This window comes from Anabrus simplex, chromosome 6 (assembly GCF_040414725.1).
Source record: "Anabrus simplex isolate iqAnaSimp1 chromosome 6, ASM4041472v1, whole genome shotgun sequence".
Lineage (NCBI taxonomy): Eukaryota > Metazoa > Arthropoda > Insecta > Orthoptera > Tettigoniidae > Anabrus > Anabrus simplex.
The window spans coordinates 46,428,350-46,447,547 of record NC_090270.1 but is presented as its reverse complement, the minus strand read 5'-3'; positions in this window follow the sequence as shown (position 1 = coordinate 46,447,547).

Here is a 19,198-nt window from a genome sequence, read left to right as displayed (position 1 = left end):
GATGGCGGGAGGCAAAAATGTACAGACAAGAAAAGGTGGCCGGGCTTATGGGATATAGCGATCAGAGGGGAGGAGGGTTTATACATCAACACTGAAAACAACAGGTAAGTTTTCGATGTTCTCTGAGCGAATTTCCACGGAGAAGTAAAGGTTGACAGTTCACCAACATAAGTGCGGTAATAATAGTTTCTTTTTAAGATTTTCATTCAGTACTATACAATTAAACTTTTACCAAAGGAACAATATTACATATGTACTACAATTAATGAGAAGTACGGTGTGATTATACAGTCAAAATTAATTTAGTATTTGACTGCACACTAACGAACTAACAGACACTAAAGAGAATGCGACATGATAAATGCGCGCGGCAAGCAGATGAATCATACCTCAGTATCCACGACCTTGACAAAAAATATACCCCTGTTACCCTTCATCTGAGTATTAGCGAAGTTTCCACTACTTGCTGTGGCGGTATACAAATCGGTTAGCCACTACGAACGACATTTTATGCGTATTTTCGACAATAACTTTTTAATAATTAAGATTTTAAATCCTAGTTTCAGCCGGCTAAAATGGAATAAAACTGTAATGTTTTCTCTACAACTGTCCACCCCCCCCCCACCAGCCCTGAGGCCCCTTTGTCGCCGCTGCTGAGAGAAATTGTTCGAATATGTAAGCTTTTACAACAAACAGCTTCTTACGTGCTGAAAGAGGCTCTATAGACGTTCTATGACAATAAATAAAATTTACGATTGATAATGTTACCGTGTTTTGGTGGTGTACAGAGGTGTAAGAAGGTGCGGGCTTGAATGGGTGGACAGCAAAAAGATGAGAGCATAATTTAAAACATTAATTTGTGACATTTTAATTCTTTCCTTTGTTTTATTCTGACTTTAAACATTGATAGATAATCTGAGTAAGTAACAACAATAACAGTTGAGGAGCTCGTCAGGTTGTATAACAAGGTTGGACTATAAGTCCTAATCAGGTAAAACAAAGAAAATAATTGGCAGAACAATTTAAAAGGAATGATCGTTGTAGCTCTAAAGGTACACTCTATCAAAGAGCATAATTGCTTTACTCGATTACACATTAGGAGACTGAGCTACAAAATTTACTACAGTCCGGCCTATCAAAGGCACAAATTTCTTATCCAAACTTTACACTAGATAACTTTGAAAACAGTATTCACTGTCATTTCAGCTTGACAGTCTATTACATACTCGTCTATAGTCAACGACACTTTAAGCAGAGTGTATAAATACCCATTCTAAATGGCTTTAGTGTGCAAAAGAAAAGGCTTAAGAAATCAGCCATGAACAAAATAGTAGGAGGCGAAGGACTTGCACTCCTTTTGAAATACATTTTGAAAAACACATAAAATCCTATATGGGCTTATGGCCCGAAGTTACAGAGGGTAATTAGATGGCAAAATATTAAGTTTCCAAAACAGAGTTGAAAATCTAAGAGTTTTTAGAAAACCATAGTCACCCTCATACCAAGTTGAATGGGAATTAATAGAGGGTGAACATTTGGTGCCTACCGGGCTAAAATTAACAAAGATAAACATTCCTCTTCGGAGAACTAGCATAATACTTTCTTAAAATTTCGTTTCTCTGTTCCTTCTTGGATCAGTGATAAAGTGTAATCCTCTCAAATATTCAAGATTGCAGGAACAAACGTGGCAGATATATATGGATATTAGAAGGGCAAGAGAGATCCATGGAACTTTATATGTGGTTCGAAGTCAGGGTGAAAAAGATTTCGGGTGGCATATTCAGGGTTTACTCAAGAAAGTAAAAATTAAAGTGGTTATAATACTAAAGACAAAAACATACAAATTTACAGTTAATATACAAGTCAGTATGAAGTATACAAAACACAACATGTGAGATCTTCATATAACACATGCCCAGTAGGCCTATTTTGCAATGTTTAATGCACTCGCAGCGGCTTTGTTGCTTTTACGAGATCACCATCAGTGCAAAATGTTGGGCACAGATGGCACTGAAGCATGTGGCTCGTGGTTTGTTCTTGTCCACATTCACACCTTATTTCACTTGTCCTGAACTCCCATTTCTTCAAGTTATCCCTGGATCTTCCCACTCCTGATTGTAGCCTGTTCAGGGACTTCCTCACCAGCCAGCTTTCATTATGTCCAGCGTGTGACTACTCAGCAGCTGGCATCCATCCTCGAAGGTGAGGGATCCTCTTCTTCCACACCTCTAGTCTTGCCTTCTCTGGTGAGACGGTAACCAACTCAGATGTCTTCAGGAAGCTATTCCGGTATATCAGCCGTTGTTGAGGGGGACTGTGTCCATGTAGCGGGTGAGCTTTATTCTGTTCCATTTTAAGCCTCTCCCTGTTGGCAACTACTTCTCTACGCACACAAGAAGTGGGGGTGGTATTCCATATTATCTGACGAAGTAGACTTTAAGGAACCTGCGAGTTTCATGGGAACCGTATCTACCTGTCTGCCGTGAGATGAACTGTATAATTCAGGAATAGGTGTTCCAAGAGAGTTTAGGTAATTCTGCCTTCTGATAGAGTAAATAGTAACAGGAATGGTCGCTTTAAAATAACAGACACGGCTCAAAATTATGTCCTTGAGATTTGAGAACTATTTCAAGATGTTTAAACACAATCACGTATCTTTCAGTGCGTGTATTTCGTAGAAAATTGTAAACTACGGGAATATACTGGCTATTTTGATATCCGTGTACTGTTATCAACTAGTAAATGCATTTTTAAGTGTATTTACATTGTCGCTTTAACATAGAAAGTCATATCGCGACATTCTTAATTATACATAAAGGATAATTACATTGATTACATAGAGTTACAATTGCAAAAATAACAAGAGTACATATTGATCAGATAGTGATTACATGTCATTGAATAGGTTTGTTTGTCTAAAAAACTTAATGATGTTTTTACACTGAGTATCTTTGTTCAAGGCGTCACATACACTACTATTCTGGTTTAAATTACAAAATTGACTTTGTTGATCGTATAGATGGCGTTCTAGTAAAATGTCGTTGATAGTTTTTATTTTTTGACAGGTGTCACATATTGGTGGAAGTTTCTTAGAGAAGATATGTGCATGAGTCAGTTTTCTATGGCCTATACGTATTCTAGTAATGAGCATTTGTTCTCAACGCTGAAGGAATGAAACATCAAATTTATCTCTAGATCCACGCCTGATATCATGGAGTCTTATGGGTTGTTCCCGTGTCCATTCAGTTAAGCATTGTTTTTGGATCGTTGTAGTAAGGAAAGGAGAAAAATAGGTGTGGGGAATGAGAAAGTTTGGATCATGTACAGGAAGATGAGTTGCTTCTTTAGCTAATATGTCAGCTTGTTAATTGCCTTTCATTTGTTTATGTGAGGGAATCCTAGGAAAAGAAATGTTGTACATTTCTGGAAAGTGCCATCGACACATATTTTCTCAAAATTACAAAAGGGTGTAAATAAATAAGACTAGGAATCTACAGTATATGATGTTCCTCATGATGTTGTTGATAATAAAAATTCTGAATTGCGGCTGGACTTCAGGGGTAATAATTACTAGTATTATGAACGTTAGAGGTATATTTAGGCAGCAAGGGAAGAGAAATTCGTCAACCAATGCAACTTGATCGTGGAAGTAGTGATATTTCTGTCGCATTCTTCATCTTTATGTAGTTCCCTCGTTCACTTATAGGTTTAAAATTAAGTGGCGTAATGACACAAAATGAATGTTTTCAAACTGTTCAGTTCAGTTTATCGAGCAAGTGGTCACGCGGTTTGCGTCACGTAGCTATCAGCTTGAATTCGGGAGATGAAGTTCGAACTCCACTCTCATCAGCCCAGAAGATGGTTTTCTGCGATTTCCCATTCTCACACCAAACAAATGCTGCGGGCGGTACCTTAATTAAGGCCATGGCCTATTTTTTACCACTCCTAACCAATTTCGTGCTCCATCGCCCCAGACGGTTAAGGCGCTGGCCTTCTGACCCCAACTTGGCAGGTTCGATCCTGGCTCTGTCCGGTAGTATTTGAAGGTGCTCAAATACGACAGCCCCGTGTCAGTAGATTTACTGGCACTTTAAAGAACTTCTGCGGGACTCAATTTCGGCACCTCGGCGTCTCCGAAGACCTTAAAAAGTAGTTAGTGGGACGTAAAGCAAATAACATTATTTATTATTATTCCATCGCCGCATATGACCTAACTGTGCCGCTGCGATTTGAAGAAAATTGAAAACATATTTATTCATGTTGACGTCTTATTTAACCATAAAACAATGGTTAAGATTTCAACATTAATTTCTGTGAGTCAGTTCTGAGTTCTTTCCTACCGCTTCTCCAGGGGCACCGGGTTCTATTCCCACCCAGGTCAGTAAATTTTGCCCTATCTGAGGGCTCGATCGATGTCCACTCAGCGCATCTAATTACAATTATAATCTGACAGCGAGATGGCGGCCCCTGTCTAGAAAGCCAATAATAACGGCCGAGGGGATTCGTCGTTCTGACCACACGACCCCTCATAATCTGCAGGACTTTGCGCTGAGCAGTGGTCGCTTGGTAGGCCATGGACCTTCGAGGCTGTGGTTTAATATACTACTTATGTGGTATATACCTTGCCACGGCAACTATGGTTCACACAAGAGCAGCGGCATTGTCCACATTTTGGATCATGCTTAAAATGGAACTTGTATTCTGTTAATCTGGGCATTTGATAATGTCTCACGCTGTTATCTATGGCCATAAACCCTAAATTCCCTCATAAAAACATGAAGAGCTCTGTTACCTTCTTTTAAAATCTCGGTTGTGTGAATACCCTAATGGACATATTTCCTTATATTAACACCTAGGTACTTATAGTGAACCACAAGCGTTACTTTCACCCCGCAAACATAATAATTACTAAAACGTTTAACCCTCCGTTAAACGCGCGCTCTGTTGTAACACCACTACACGCGCGCGGACTAACAGTCCGCGATTGTTTGTAAGCTTCCATTCTTTTCATTTCCATTCTTTTTTTCAAGAATTCCTTATTTCTCTCTTTTTTCAATCTGTCTTACATCGTAATTACTTTATTTGATTTTATTTATATTGATAAATGTGTATACAATCTACATTTACAAGAACATTTCAGTCCTTTAGGATAAATTAGAAGTTATCAACTGCAAATCACAGGACTTGGCGAAACTAATAGTAAATTAACAATAATTGGTTATTAATTTACTCCTTGGAATAAAATTGTAATCGTTACATTCTATTAGTTGATGTATATCGCACGGAAGAAGTCACGACGTCGTGATGTTCTTGCCATGGAGTAAGTGCATTTCATTTCATCCACCTTATCAACGCCCGACTTCGTGTCATTATAGAAGGTAATCATTGAGGGTTTTGATCCATCTGAATCGTCATCAATAGAATGGTCTTCGTGGAAAGTAGATAGAACCAATACAACTTTGTCTTTCCTTGACTTGTATGACACAAGGGTATATATAGTCATTTGTGCATGTTGCGATTTCTTGTAGCATTTCGTCGGTAAAGAACAATTGCAGAGCTTCAACTGGCGTCTCAGTATTCATGGCAACTCCTAAGTGTTTTATAATATTATGTTCAGGTTGCCTGACCTTTCTATTGCAGGGCGATGATTCCACTCGGCCCCGTCCTTTCCAACATATATTCCATGCTGTTCACTTTCAGTCACGTCCTCTTCGTACGTGGACTGTTTGCTCTCAGAATTATGATCACTATCGTTTACGACGTCCCGATCACTATCATCAATTGCACTAACTTCATCGTCGTCCAATGACTGCTCGATTTGATCTATAACTCTCGGAATAAATCGCACCAACTCCTTGGAAAGAGGACACAAAATAATTATCATAGCTCATTTTGTAATATCGTGTTTTTCCCACTGTAAATAATCACAAGTAGAAAATATATCAAAATGAGCCCACTGCTACACTTGTAGGTAATAAAAGTATATAATTTTATAATAAATAATAACGGAAGTGTGGACGACTTAACAAAAGAGTGAGTAAGACTAACAACTCACCAATACACGCCTGCGGACTCAGACTCCGCAGGTCTGTAGTTGACAATATAAACTTCTGTAATCAACAGCTCGGCGATTACTCAGACATTCTCACGCCGTCACGGCCTTTGTATTGTTGCTGATGGAAGCTACAAGAAGGCAGCTCGTTCTGCCTTGCATTTTCGGCCTATGATACCAAAGAATAGTAAAGTGCGGACTCTCACTCCGCGGCGCGTGTAACGGAGGGTTAAGCGCTTTAGCATTTTTCAATCGTGAAATTACCAGCGTTTTGCCCCGGTGTGGCAGTAGATTCATCAGTTGGATTGTTACACCTTTCCAAGACGCTGGCGACTAGTGCACCCTTAAGACACTGCAACAAGCCTCCTATGTAGGATAACTCAGTGACCGCGCACTAGGGGAAGCATGTGCCTCCACTTACATAAATGTCTGCCTTTGGCCTTTATATCTAAAATAAATTTCAACGTTTGAAAATGTTAAAAACATTTAAGTTATTTAGGACTTTTCAATCGTGCAATTACTGTCAGCGAAAGTGAAGAAGGTTTCGCATTTATGCAGCAGAGAATTTGGACGTCAGAGCTAAACTGCCTTAAATTCACAAACGACGATTTTGAGGTTTTTGTCGTATGTGACTTGTTTTGGTCGACTATTCTAATGGGTACACTCTTGTATGTTTGACATAAATGAAGACAAGCTGAGTGAAACTATCGTAGGTGCAAGACGAACCCAGCGAAAAACAATAGTAATTGATCATTCAACAGTCTGCCACACTTATTATCGAATTGGATCGTACAGTAGTTTACCATGGTGAGCACTGTCAATTAAACCTGACTTAAAGGTAACAAAATATACGCCTCAGTACATTCTTTCTGCTCTTTTGTAAAGTAAATGAAATGTCACTTACATCTGTAGTCCAGAATTAACAACGACATGATTCCTTACTTCCAAGTCGTAACCCCGCCTTCTTTCATCCAAACCACAAGACCTGCAAGAGTGGGTGCGATTTCTTGCTAAATCGATCGAGTTTTCAACGAGATTCCGTTCACGTTGCTATTAGCTTGCATTCGGGAGATATTAGGTTCAAATACCACCGTAGGCAGCCCTGAAGACAGTTTTCCATTTTCCCATTTTCATACGAGGAAAATGGCAGAGATGAATATTAATTAAAGTCATTGTCACTACCTCCCTAATCCCAGACATTTTCCGTACTTCTTCCACTGAAACTTTCGATGTTTTAGTTTGATTGGATCAATAATGATGGAATTACTATATATTTTTCTCCACTATTGCTTATTACCTTCTTTCTAATCCCTCTTTCTCTTTAACATGAATATCAATGTGGCTAGCTAAGATTATAATGGTATTTATACGTAATGTGATCACCCAGTTTCATAAAATTCAACCTAGCGGCTTTCCCGTGTGCTGTAACAGGCCAAAAATAATTAAAATGAACCTTTAAGCATGATATTGGTCATTGTTGCATGGTAGGTTCACACAGTGCGTCATTCCAATTTAACGAGCACTTTGGCAGAATGCTTCATTGAAGGAAAACATGCACACGTAAGATCTAGAAATACTTTCTTTAAACAAATACTAATTGACATTCAGGCTCATCAGTATGTTTCAATAAAGGAAGTGGCAAATAACAGAATGATATGGACTTTTTAATGGCAACTGATCTGTCTTAGGACTGTAAACCAATGAATATGACGACTTTTTCTTTTCTCTATGTAAGTGTCAGGTAAATATTCAAAGAGTAAAGGCAGAAAGATTGTTCTAAATCACAGTTTAAGGGTAAAAGGTGTGGTTTTACGTCTTAAACTGAACACCCGTCTCAATAATTTTGCGAATGAATTATGTAGTTATCCACTTACAAGATCAAATTGTTGTATTCGATCTTATTAGGCAACGGTGGAAAATACACAGTGGTTGCGTAGCTTAGGTCATAAAGGTATACTCGGTTCACCTAGTATAAACTAAGTTTTATTCCCCATCAAAACGTCAAACATTTAGAACGGGATTTACTCTTCTAGAAAGGCACGTAGCCTGAGATTTATCCAACTTACATCGTGTTTTGAGTTATGCACTGTTTTAAATCCTGGAGCCAAGGAGTCCGGATGTACAGCTAGCCACTCTATTCTACTTAGTACCAAGGATATAGGCAGCCGAAACCATTACCTTTCATTGACCATTATGGCTTTTAACTGTTATTTATTGAAAACTACTTTATCTACAGTGTTATAAATACACAGTTTCACTCCATTGAATCAGCGGTGAAGAAGATTTCACTTAACTTTTTTTCGTTAGGCAAGCTAACATTTAACGAAGGCCAAGAGTTCTCACTAATATTACCCGTCCTCTGCTGCTTGTAAGAGGGTCAGAGTATAGTACATTATATATTAACATAAAATGAAACTCGTCACGAGAGACCGAGATGAAATAACAATAGCTCGTCTTTAAGGGGTCTCGCACCCTTTGTGTTGAAAATGACTTCATTACTCTTGAATTAAACCCCGAACTTTGTTCTAATTACTCGACACTGAGGAGCCGAGAATGGGTTTTAAACACATATTAGGGCACCACTGGAGACAGCGATAAAGTGAACGACTCCGTAACTCTCGCTAAAACTGGGAAATTATTTCATAACGAAGGAACTCTTGTCAGATTCAGTGCCTACAGTGAGTGCATGACAGAACATCACACAACACTCATAGAGGATGAGTATTGAACAAATATACGCTTCTCATCTTCATCACCTTTATGACCCAGCGACTATCGCTTGAAACGGACCTTTGAATTCGGGAGGCAGTGTGCTGATAGACCGCAACCACTCACCTTCTCCTCACTACAAGTCATCGAACACATCTCCTGGCCCAAGAGAGGGCGACACTCTCCAAGAAGCCTGCAGTACTCCATGAGGGTACGGAAAGATTTATTCCATGGTTGTGCCTCGAAATAGCGCTGTGTAACAATGTTGAGGGAAGGAATACTGACCCGCAGCACATGTGGCACAATAAAAATTCGTAGATCAAATTCATGAATATTGAACCTTGACAGACCCTTTCTGCTCAGAGAAGAAACACCGAACATAGAGATCAAGAACGCTTCCGCACTCCTTTGTACGGAGCACACTGCTTTATGAAAAATTAGTCTGAATAAAATCACTAATGAAGAAATGCTGAAAAGGATTGGAGAGAAGCCATGTTTTATGGAATATGCTTACTCACCGAAGATAAAATTGGTTTGGATATATCTTGAGGTATTCAAGTCTTCAGCACACAATACTGGAGGGCACGGTGGAAGGAAATAACTGTAGAGGTAGACCACGGCTAAGATATATAAAACAAATCATTCACGACAAGGGTTGTGATAATTACTTGGACTTGAAGAGACTAACCACAGATCGGAGTTCATGGAAAGCCGCTACAAACCAATCATCGGATTGAACACCACAGAAGAAAAATAAAACAATACAGTAAAAATAATGCCTTGAAAGAACAAAAATTTGGGTATCGTGTGAAGTATTGAGAAGGAGCTGTTCCCAAATAAAGACTGACCGAGAAGTATTAATAGAAGTACAAGAAAGCAGGAAAAATATATTTATTGGACATATCATTACACACAACATCTTCATCATTATTATCAGTGGCAAAGTGTTAGGAAAGAAGGAAGAGGTTGACAAAAATATCTGGAGGACATTCACAGCTTTGCAGGATTTGAAAGTTACAGAAAGATTAATTCAGCAGCAGAAATCGGAAAATGTTGGTTGAATTTTGAAAGGAAGCAACTAATTTTAAACTTCCATAAGATACAGGTTATCCTTCGTTATATCGAATCCGAACCACTAGGGTGTGCCTATCCATTTCAAACCTCCCACTTGCATTGAGTGGAATTCGAACTGCAGACGTCTTTGGGAGAAACCAATGATTTCCCTGAATTGACAATTAGCACATGAATGAATGATATGAAGATCAAGCGTAAGGTTTATAAAAAATATACAAACTTCAGTCTTATTAACGGTCAGTTCAGTTTATTTTACATAAGTTAAAAGATAGTCCACGACTTCCACTTGAATTCCCTGCCAAGGAAAATGTCAACGATGTCATCAACAGGGATGTGACTGTAAGTGATGTATGCCAGTAAATATTTGTATTGATGAACCTATGTTTTAATACCAAACCGAGCTGAAGCATGTTCATGTTGATGGTGGGAGGTGAGGGGGGGGGGGGAGGGTATTAAGCTGCTTCCGTTTTGATTACATAATTGCATAGCATGATTATCCCATCCAGTGCACTTGCAATAATATTTTTAAGTTAGTGCTCTTGACATTTCAGTGATAATATATATTACCAATGCACACATTCTTATTATGTTTATAAGATTATCTTTATTTCTAGAAATATATGTGGGAGAAAGTAAGTTGTGGAAAAAATAAACACACACTACACAATTGGGAAAAGATTTGGATGTGCATAAATCATCAAAATGGAGGAGATTAGTACGCCACCCTCAAAACGTCACCCCGAATAATACCATGGTTTTCTAACCGCAATACTAAACCAGGATTAATCACTTCACGGTAGGGATGGGAATTTATCTCGCTGGAGAGTCTCGAGACAAATAGCCAAAATCTCTAGAAACTCGTAAAGCATGTCTACAGAAAGTGAGTACTGCTTCACTGTCTTAAGCACGTTTGAGAATTACAACGGAGTGTCAGTTTCAGAGGTACTTCTTGCTCGAAGCCCGGCATTCGGGTTACTTGAAGCGACCGTGTTTTGGGCTGCTCTTCCCTGTAACGCGCGGAATATTTGTTTGGAAGTTATATTTAAGTGCATATTAAAACAACGGATTATTAATATAAAGAAATGATAGATATATGGCTAGTTTAGATGGTCTTCCAAGAATACCAGGACAAAACTCGAATCAAACACTTATTTCCATTCATAACCCTCGTAGATGATTAGGCAGGCCATCAGATAAACAAAGTAGTTCTCCAAAACATTATTGTAAGGGTGTAATATTAAATATGAAGTATGTCTGCTACATAAGTAATGGGAATTGCTTAGTATGTGTTTCTGGTGCAGGAGACACCGAATCAAATGTCCGTTCCACACTCGCTCTAACGGAATTCCACTGTCTCACCTTTTATTGAAAATATTGTATTTTACTTCCCTATACAGTCGGTAACATTAACAATGAATCGCATAATGATGTTGGCTTGAGGAATCAGGTAATGTGATCTTGCTGAAAATGAACTCTGGGGTATTATGTAAGTTACTACTGGAGTCAAATTGTATAACTGAATTCTAAGTACATGATATAAGGTAAGTAACATACACTTATATTTTTTAAACACTTTGTCCTTAAAATATGAATAAATTGTTTTATTTACATACAAACTTAAACTTATTTAAACTAGAATGACACTGGCCATTAATATGATGCAAAATCTTTCTATGCCAGAGTGTTTATTGCACTTATTTAATAATTATTGCCACAACGAAAACAACTATCAACTTTACTGTTTTCCAATGAATAAAATTATATGTTACTCTCCTGTGTGAGTAGCCTATCATTTGCATTGTATTCATTACAAAACTTTTTATATATAATCATAAATACTTAGCTGGAAAAGAAAAAACAAAATGAAAGAACCTTTATATTTAACTTGCATGTAAGAGCGTATTCGGAAAATCAACAAAAGAGAACAAAAAAAGGCATTGCATTTTATTTTTTGAGACACCCGCGATATGTCCCCTCGTAGCAGCCAACAATATGCACAAAAAGTACTGTATTCATTCACGCCAGTCAAGTGATTAGTTTGAAATAAAATGACGGATTATTCTTTGTGTGTTGATTGTGATTTTGCAGATCTTCTTCTAGCTTGTTCCTTGCGAATAGTATGCCAAACTTGCGATCATAACTCAGCTTGTTGTCCCACAGGGCAAAATGTCAAAGCCTGTTGTTCTCAGGGTGCCGAAAACCGTGACAGAAGGGGCGTGATTTGATTCCCGAGAGTCTCATGAGACATGCATTTGTGAGAAAAGCATTCAGTATACTTCGTGATTCTCGAGACATGCGCTCTCATTTCCCATACCATAACGCATGCTGTTCAATCGCAGCTCTTTCTCAGGTTATTTGTTAAGTATTACCGTTATCATGTCCTCATGTTACTCTTGTAGTTGCCAGTCATTGGGTGACTTAAATCAGACCATTCCATGTGAGTAGCCACCCCGCTTGGTCCGTGGCAACCCCAGGCTCTCAGAGCTGAGAGCGAGCCCTAAAGGAGAGAGAGAGAGAGAGTGAGTAGGAAAGAGACGGAGCGGAGTGAGCTGAATGGGCGGCATATTTTATGAGAAATAGAGATTTATTTTAAATATAGCGCCTCGAAATACCGCTGTGACAATGTTGTCGGGAGAAATACTGACTCGCAGCACATGTGTCACATAGGACGAAAATTCGTTGATGGAGTTCGTACAATAGGCCTACTGAACCTTAGATTACAGAACCTTTCTGGTCAGAGTTGTAAGCTGTGATAATATCACATAGTGCTTTTCCTAGTCACGACGAGGATTTCTTTGATTTCACTAACTTAGTGATGTCAGGCAAAATTGTTTGAGCAGAAAGAATTCAAACCTGGATTCAAGCGCAACATGGCACAAAAATGATCTATTTTTACTCTTATTTAGGTTCGTAACTGAGATATGTATTCGTCAAGGTATGTAGAGCCCAAGAAAGGAATTCATTATCATACCGATGGATCGATACGCTGAAGGTGATTATACTTCAAGTTCTTATAAAATCCAAGGAAACCGCCTGAAATATTGTAATACCTCTCTTTCAAAATTGTAATACATTGAAACTTTGTTGGTTTTGTTTGTCTGGAAGCTGCTCAGCAGCTGAAAGATAAGGGAGATATAAACATGTTTCAATTCGGCCTACATTTATTCCGTTTTTGATGGGGACCAACACCTTTAACAAATAAAGAATGACACTGAATAACACGTTTTATTTCTTAGTAGCAGGAATGGTGATTGAAATAAAATTTGATAAGACAATTTTACCATTCTTTCCTAACATGACCATAAATGTAAATATCATATAGTGCATGTCATTATAGAAAATCTGGTATTCGAAATAATGGCTGTATAATGTACATATATTTCCCCTTTCTCCTTATGAAGTGTATTGGTATCAGCATATTTTGATTCCTTTTAAAATATACTTATCATTTACAACCCTACGAGAATAAATTAATTATTTTAAGTATTAATAATTTTTATCGAGTTTTTATTAAGTACAAACGTTTTGCTCAAATTTCCACCAAGAAATATTTTTAAGTTAAGGATCAAGAGGCAAAGCTTCATTTTTACTACCAGTTGGTATTCTCTACACAATTCAGGAGAGTGAAAAATTTTAAATAAACACCTTGAAACTCCGGGAGTTATTAGGAAAACAGTTTTTAAGAACATATGTTACAGAAAACTAGCGGCAAACTTACTGAAGTGTTGGGAATCTTCTTGAATTCAAAAGGATAAGGTGAGTTGCACTCTTTACATCATAACATGGAAAGTATTACAGATATAGACTAAATTCTAAAATGAATTCCAAAAATATTTTTGTGGTATATGAAAAAAATTAAAAATGACATCCCGGGAACTCCTAGGGTGTTGGTGCCGTCTTAAGCGTATCATCAGCGAAAATAGTACCACACTTGTTCAACCTTTGGAAGTCTGCTAACCCATTAAAATATAAAATCCTGTTTTCCTTCTCTCTTATGTCACATCGCAGATATAACTCATTGGCAATGGACCTTTCATACATAGCGAAAATTTCATGCCCTTCCATAGTTTGTCGTATAAGAAGTCTGTGAACATTCTGGTTCCCGATCATTCATCGTAGTAAACGTGCCATTTTGGAAAAACGTATTACGATGTCTTCGCCATCAATAACAGCAGTGCATTTGTGAAGTACGGCAGCACCATTCAATATCTCTTGATTGTGTTCTTCGCTTCACGTAATTTCGTACAATGAATTTTATCTTCATCGGAATGATTGCCTGACTTATACACTACAATAGTTGGATGAACATCAAAATTTGTTATGCATCTTACTGAGAATATGTCCCTCCGCTCATGTCTCCTGTATTTTATTGTCGTCTTAATATTTGTGAAATGATAATTGTACAGGGAATGTTGATGTTCCAGCAACCTTCACCATATTTATATTCAATTATCCGTGGCATCTATAACATGAATCATATTAATGTAAAAGGAAACTTGTACATTTTAATTACAACTTCCATACCGATGAATTCTATGGAAAATTACGGACAACTGTTTCTGTGAACGTTGTTAGTAATTCCTCTATTTCATTCATTCATCAAGACGTGTGTAGGTGTGTAGTTAATTAACGTACTTTGTAAAATATAATATGCAGTTAGCTTTATTGTCAGCAGGGCCCAAAGCCATGATTATAATAAACGAAAAACTCTCTTGCAGTGTGGGCGGCGGTTTAAGGACTCACAGACGTTATTACCAGTGTCTCCCATCGCAGTTAAAAGGAACATGTCTTAAACATTCTATTAACTGCTCATGCCCCTGGGATGAAGAATATCCGAGGTGGAGAGGTTGAATTGATAATAAGAGAAAATCGCTTAGAGAGTGTTCATGTAGTAAAAGATGAAATGAAGTTGAGTAAATCAAGAGCGGAAATTTCCGAGGTAACTCGCTACTCTGACACCTGCCCATGGGCAGCCGTATGGAGCAACATAAACAGGCACACAGCCCTCGGGCTCAACGCCCATACACGTTTGTACGCCCACTTCTTGTGTGGGCAATATTGTAGCTCACTTAATGTTGTCAACGGCCAAATCACTGTGCTAGTTACCAAGCGTTTTATCATGTAACTCTCAAGCTGTCTAGAGACATAGTACATATAATATGGGTATAGGAAATTTTATAATCTTAGGAGTGGTAGAAAATTCTCCACTTTCAGAGAAATCCTAAAATAAATGAAATCACTTCCTGATTAAAATTTGTGATGACCATTGGTCTGGTTTGCTTATCACATCAGAAGTTAAAACGTAATTAATGAATCATTGCGAAATACAAAGATCTAATGTTTTTTATTCAGGTTAGAAAAAGTAAAATTTTGTTTTTTAAATTTATTAACTGTTATAGAAGTTCCTGTAAACTAGTTTTTAAAGTTTGAAAGGAAATCCTATGCTTCTAACAAATTTTAGCTTTGATGTTTCTCAGAAAACCATTCTACAATTTATATCCGCCACTTACTGTGCATTTCTTTCCTAAACTGGATTTCTTGATAATTGTCAACTTCGATGTCTTCTAAAGTTCATACCTAATGGTTTCTAAGTTGGAGATTTATATGCGGTTTTTAAAGCTCTCTTATTTCAGTTCCTTGAGTGAATGAACGTCGAGCATTTTGCTCGGAAGGTGCTGGATTACATTACAGCGGGTTCGGATGTTTTAGTTGCGTCTGGTTAATTCTTCTGGCTCAGGAACAGGGTTTGTGTGTTTGTCTCCGTGAACTGTTCTTTATATACACACAACATACCACACCATCACACACCGCACCCACTACATGAAAATGCAATAACACTGGCCTAAAAAAGATAATTTAATTTTCCACCTGAATATATCGTCGCTGTTCGTAGAAAAGTTTATATCTCACAATGCTCTTCCTATCCATTATTTTCCTTACGACTGGTCACGACTCTCAGCCACATATCGTCATGCAGTCCATCAAAACAATTTTCGTTGTGTTCATTTTCGTATGCTATTGTGTAAGGGACCCTAGGTAAGGGACAAAAGATCTTCTTAGGTCGACGCCCCGAATAAATAGCATTTAAAAAACTTAAGTACATTATACTGTAGTAGTGCGTAAATGGTCATTCAAACATACATTCCTAGAGTGCGGTACGACAACTTTAATTTGCCTTTACGCGTAAGCATAGGAACATGAATATTGTTCTGATGGACTAAATATCCATATTGAACCATATCTTCATATGCTTCAGATAAATAATTCTTGATATTGCATAACACTGTGGGCTCATTTTGAAACATGGTTTTGTGAGGGAGACAGTTAGAAGACGGTTGGATATTGGGCCGTTCTATTGCAGGAGACCCGCCACTACCTGGCTGGTAACAGCGTTCCTTTTTAAATTTGAACGAAGTCGCTGGGGAGAACCGCCGCATCATTCTTTGTTCGGCGAGTTTCGAACTCAGCCAGTCACAAGCTTGTAGGAGGAGTGCAAGTAGCCAGGGAGATAGCGAACCACGATATCAGGACAATCAACTTCATAACTGCAGCAGTGAAACAGTGATATATTACGAAAGTTATCCGTCATTGCGCCAATATTCCAAAGTCCTGATATGTCCAGAATGACAGATGCAATTTTTCTAATGCCTGGAGATATAAATATTGATTAACTAAAGTTTGTATAAAGTTTATGTAGTCTCAACGACTTCTCTTTGAAACTAAATCGGCAGTTGAACCGCCACCCTATTCACTAAAGGGGGTTCACCGCATTCAAATTGAAGTGCCTGTATCTTTATAAGAACGAGGATAATGGAGAGTGTGGTCATTCCTGTGCTGCTCGTTGATGATACATGTTCTCTCACCGAGATCGTATTTGGCTAGTGACGCTTTGTTCTGATAATTTGTGAGCTAAGCCAGTACTTTATTCGTGGAAGTTATAGTTATGACTGTGATTTTTCCGCACGATACCTGTGCCATGTCTTATATTCCGATCCTGGAGTTATTTAATTTGATTAAATTATGGTAGTTACCTCTACCAGTGATGGTTATTCGGGTGACGCCATAGTGCGGGTTGGCGCGTTATATTCAAACGATGTAAGAGACGGTAATAAATGGTATTTTTTGCTAACGCATGAAATCCCACCGATAATTAACTTCTGTGTATACCTGTGACTGCAACGGTTCGCGTTCGTGGTCGCGTGTTCATCCGTAAGCGTACCTTACCGATATATTGCCGCGTCAAAGAGAGATCGTACCCGGATTTAGTATCCTTAATCTAATGGTGCACGAATAGGACCTACATGCTGTACAGGCTGTAATAAATTGTCGGACAATCATTAGGCGTGTGATCACACTACATGTGCACTACTAGCGGTGAAGAGGAAGTACCTATCATCAACTGTATTACAGGAGTGCCGCATACCAAGAACCATGGAATCAACGCCGAGGATCGATGGAGTGACTTCTTGCAACCTGAAGATGGACGTGGTGATGGCCTGCAGTAAGTCGTAGTGACGATAGCGGCCATGTAATCGTCGCGAATACTGAGATCGATGAAAGCTAAGTTTTCATTGTCCAAATATTAACCATGCCAGGGGTAGTAGTTAAATACTAGTAAAGATCGGTTGTAAATTAATATTTAATATCAATTGTCAGCCAGCCAGTAATGAATTTGGTTTTTTCTCTTTTAAATTAAGTGGGCCCAGAGCTGATTGCATGTTTGATTTTCCTTTTTCTTCTTATTCAGTTAGTTAGATGGGAATAAGGGAATGTTAATGGTGATTATTTATTTTCATTGTGTTCCATGTATGTGTGATGAAATGTTGGATACGGTCATTGTTTTCATAGGCAACACACCGTTAGCGTTCGTACGGGATAATAAGTTCATAGCAGTTGGGCATATTTCATTATTATTTTTTGTTATGGTATTGCATGGAATTTTCAGGCGTACATTTTTCAGCGGAGACCCAAGAGACGCTCGACGTTGTCTAGCTAGAGTCCTTTAGTATGCAATGAAGGCAGCACATATTGAACGCACGAACTCCGGAATCTGATGTGTAAGATGCCAGGTGAGCACATTATTATAAGCTGGTTACGAAGTAGGGCTGGAGAGAATAAGCCGTGAAATGTCTTGAAATTGATATAAATAGTTACAGGGGAGCTAGGTTGAGTTATATATAGAAGGACAGATGTGCCTATATGGATGACAAGAGGAGAGCCATGAACCCGCGTACAGCCAAGTGAGTGGCCCGAGTTGGCCTTAGAATTAGGTATTATTTTGTGTATATTCAAAATGAGAGAGGCTGAAGGCCTTATCGTTGTGAAGCTAGTTGGAATAGTAAATTGAGACTGTGGGTTATGTCATGAGCGTCTGCGAGCATCGACTCCATTCCGAGCAGATTCTCCATAGATGAACTTGATGTTTGTGTTTTAGTCGTTGATGAACACACTAGCCATTGCCGATGTACGGGCAACATATATAGTTCTGCTGTACCTTACACCAGCATAGTACTATGCAATCGAAAACTAGGGGTTACATTAGACCGGTAGCACTGAGGGACATGCTGCGAGCTACCGTCCGGTTGTTATCTCTTCATACACTGACGTACCTGCCTGCTGGTAATAGTGCCCCTGTGAGAATCAGTTACTCGATATCCCATTCATCACTTGTACATGCGGGTCATTTATAAGTAGAAAGTAATGTCTGGTATGTATAGTTAAATCACCATATCAATAAATATACAGGGTGTTTCAAAAATAGGGGCACAATTTCAGGTATGTACTTGATACATGTAGATAATCAAAATAGTGCGTTACAACATATGTCCGGAAATGCTTCATTTCCGAGTTATGGCGTTCACAAAACCGGACTCGACAGGAACGTTTTTTCCGCAGGTCATTGTCATTATAGAAGAAGTTCAAAATGTCCACCTCCTGCTTGAATACAGACCTCATATCGATGTCTCATTGACCAGCGAACACGATCGGAAACTCCAGGAGTATTGCGTATGTCCTGACACGATGTCACAATTCGATTCCGAAGGGTTTCCACATCAGGCACCGGAGACGAATACAATGATTTTAAATAGCCCCATAAGTAGAAAAGGAGAGGGTTCAGATCAGGTGAGCGTGGAAACCAAGCAATCTTGCCACATCTACCTATCCATCGATCAGGAAACATTCGATACAAGTCAATGAGACCGATGTGAGGTCTGTATTCAAGCAAGAGGTGGACATTTTGAACATCTTCTATAATGACAATGACCTGCGGAAGAAAAACGTTCCGGTGAAGTTCGCTGTTGTGAAGGCCATAACTCGGAAATGAAGCATTTCCGGACGCATGTTGTAATGAACTATTTTGAT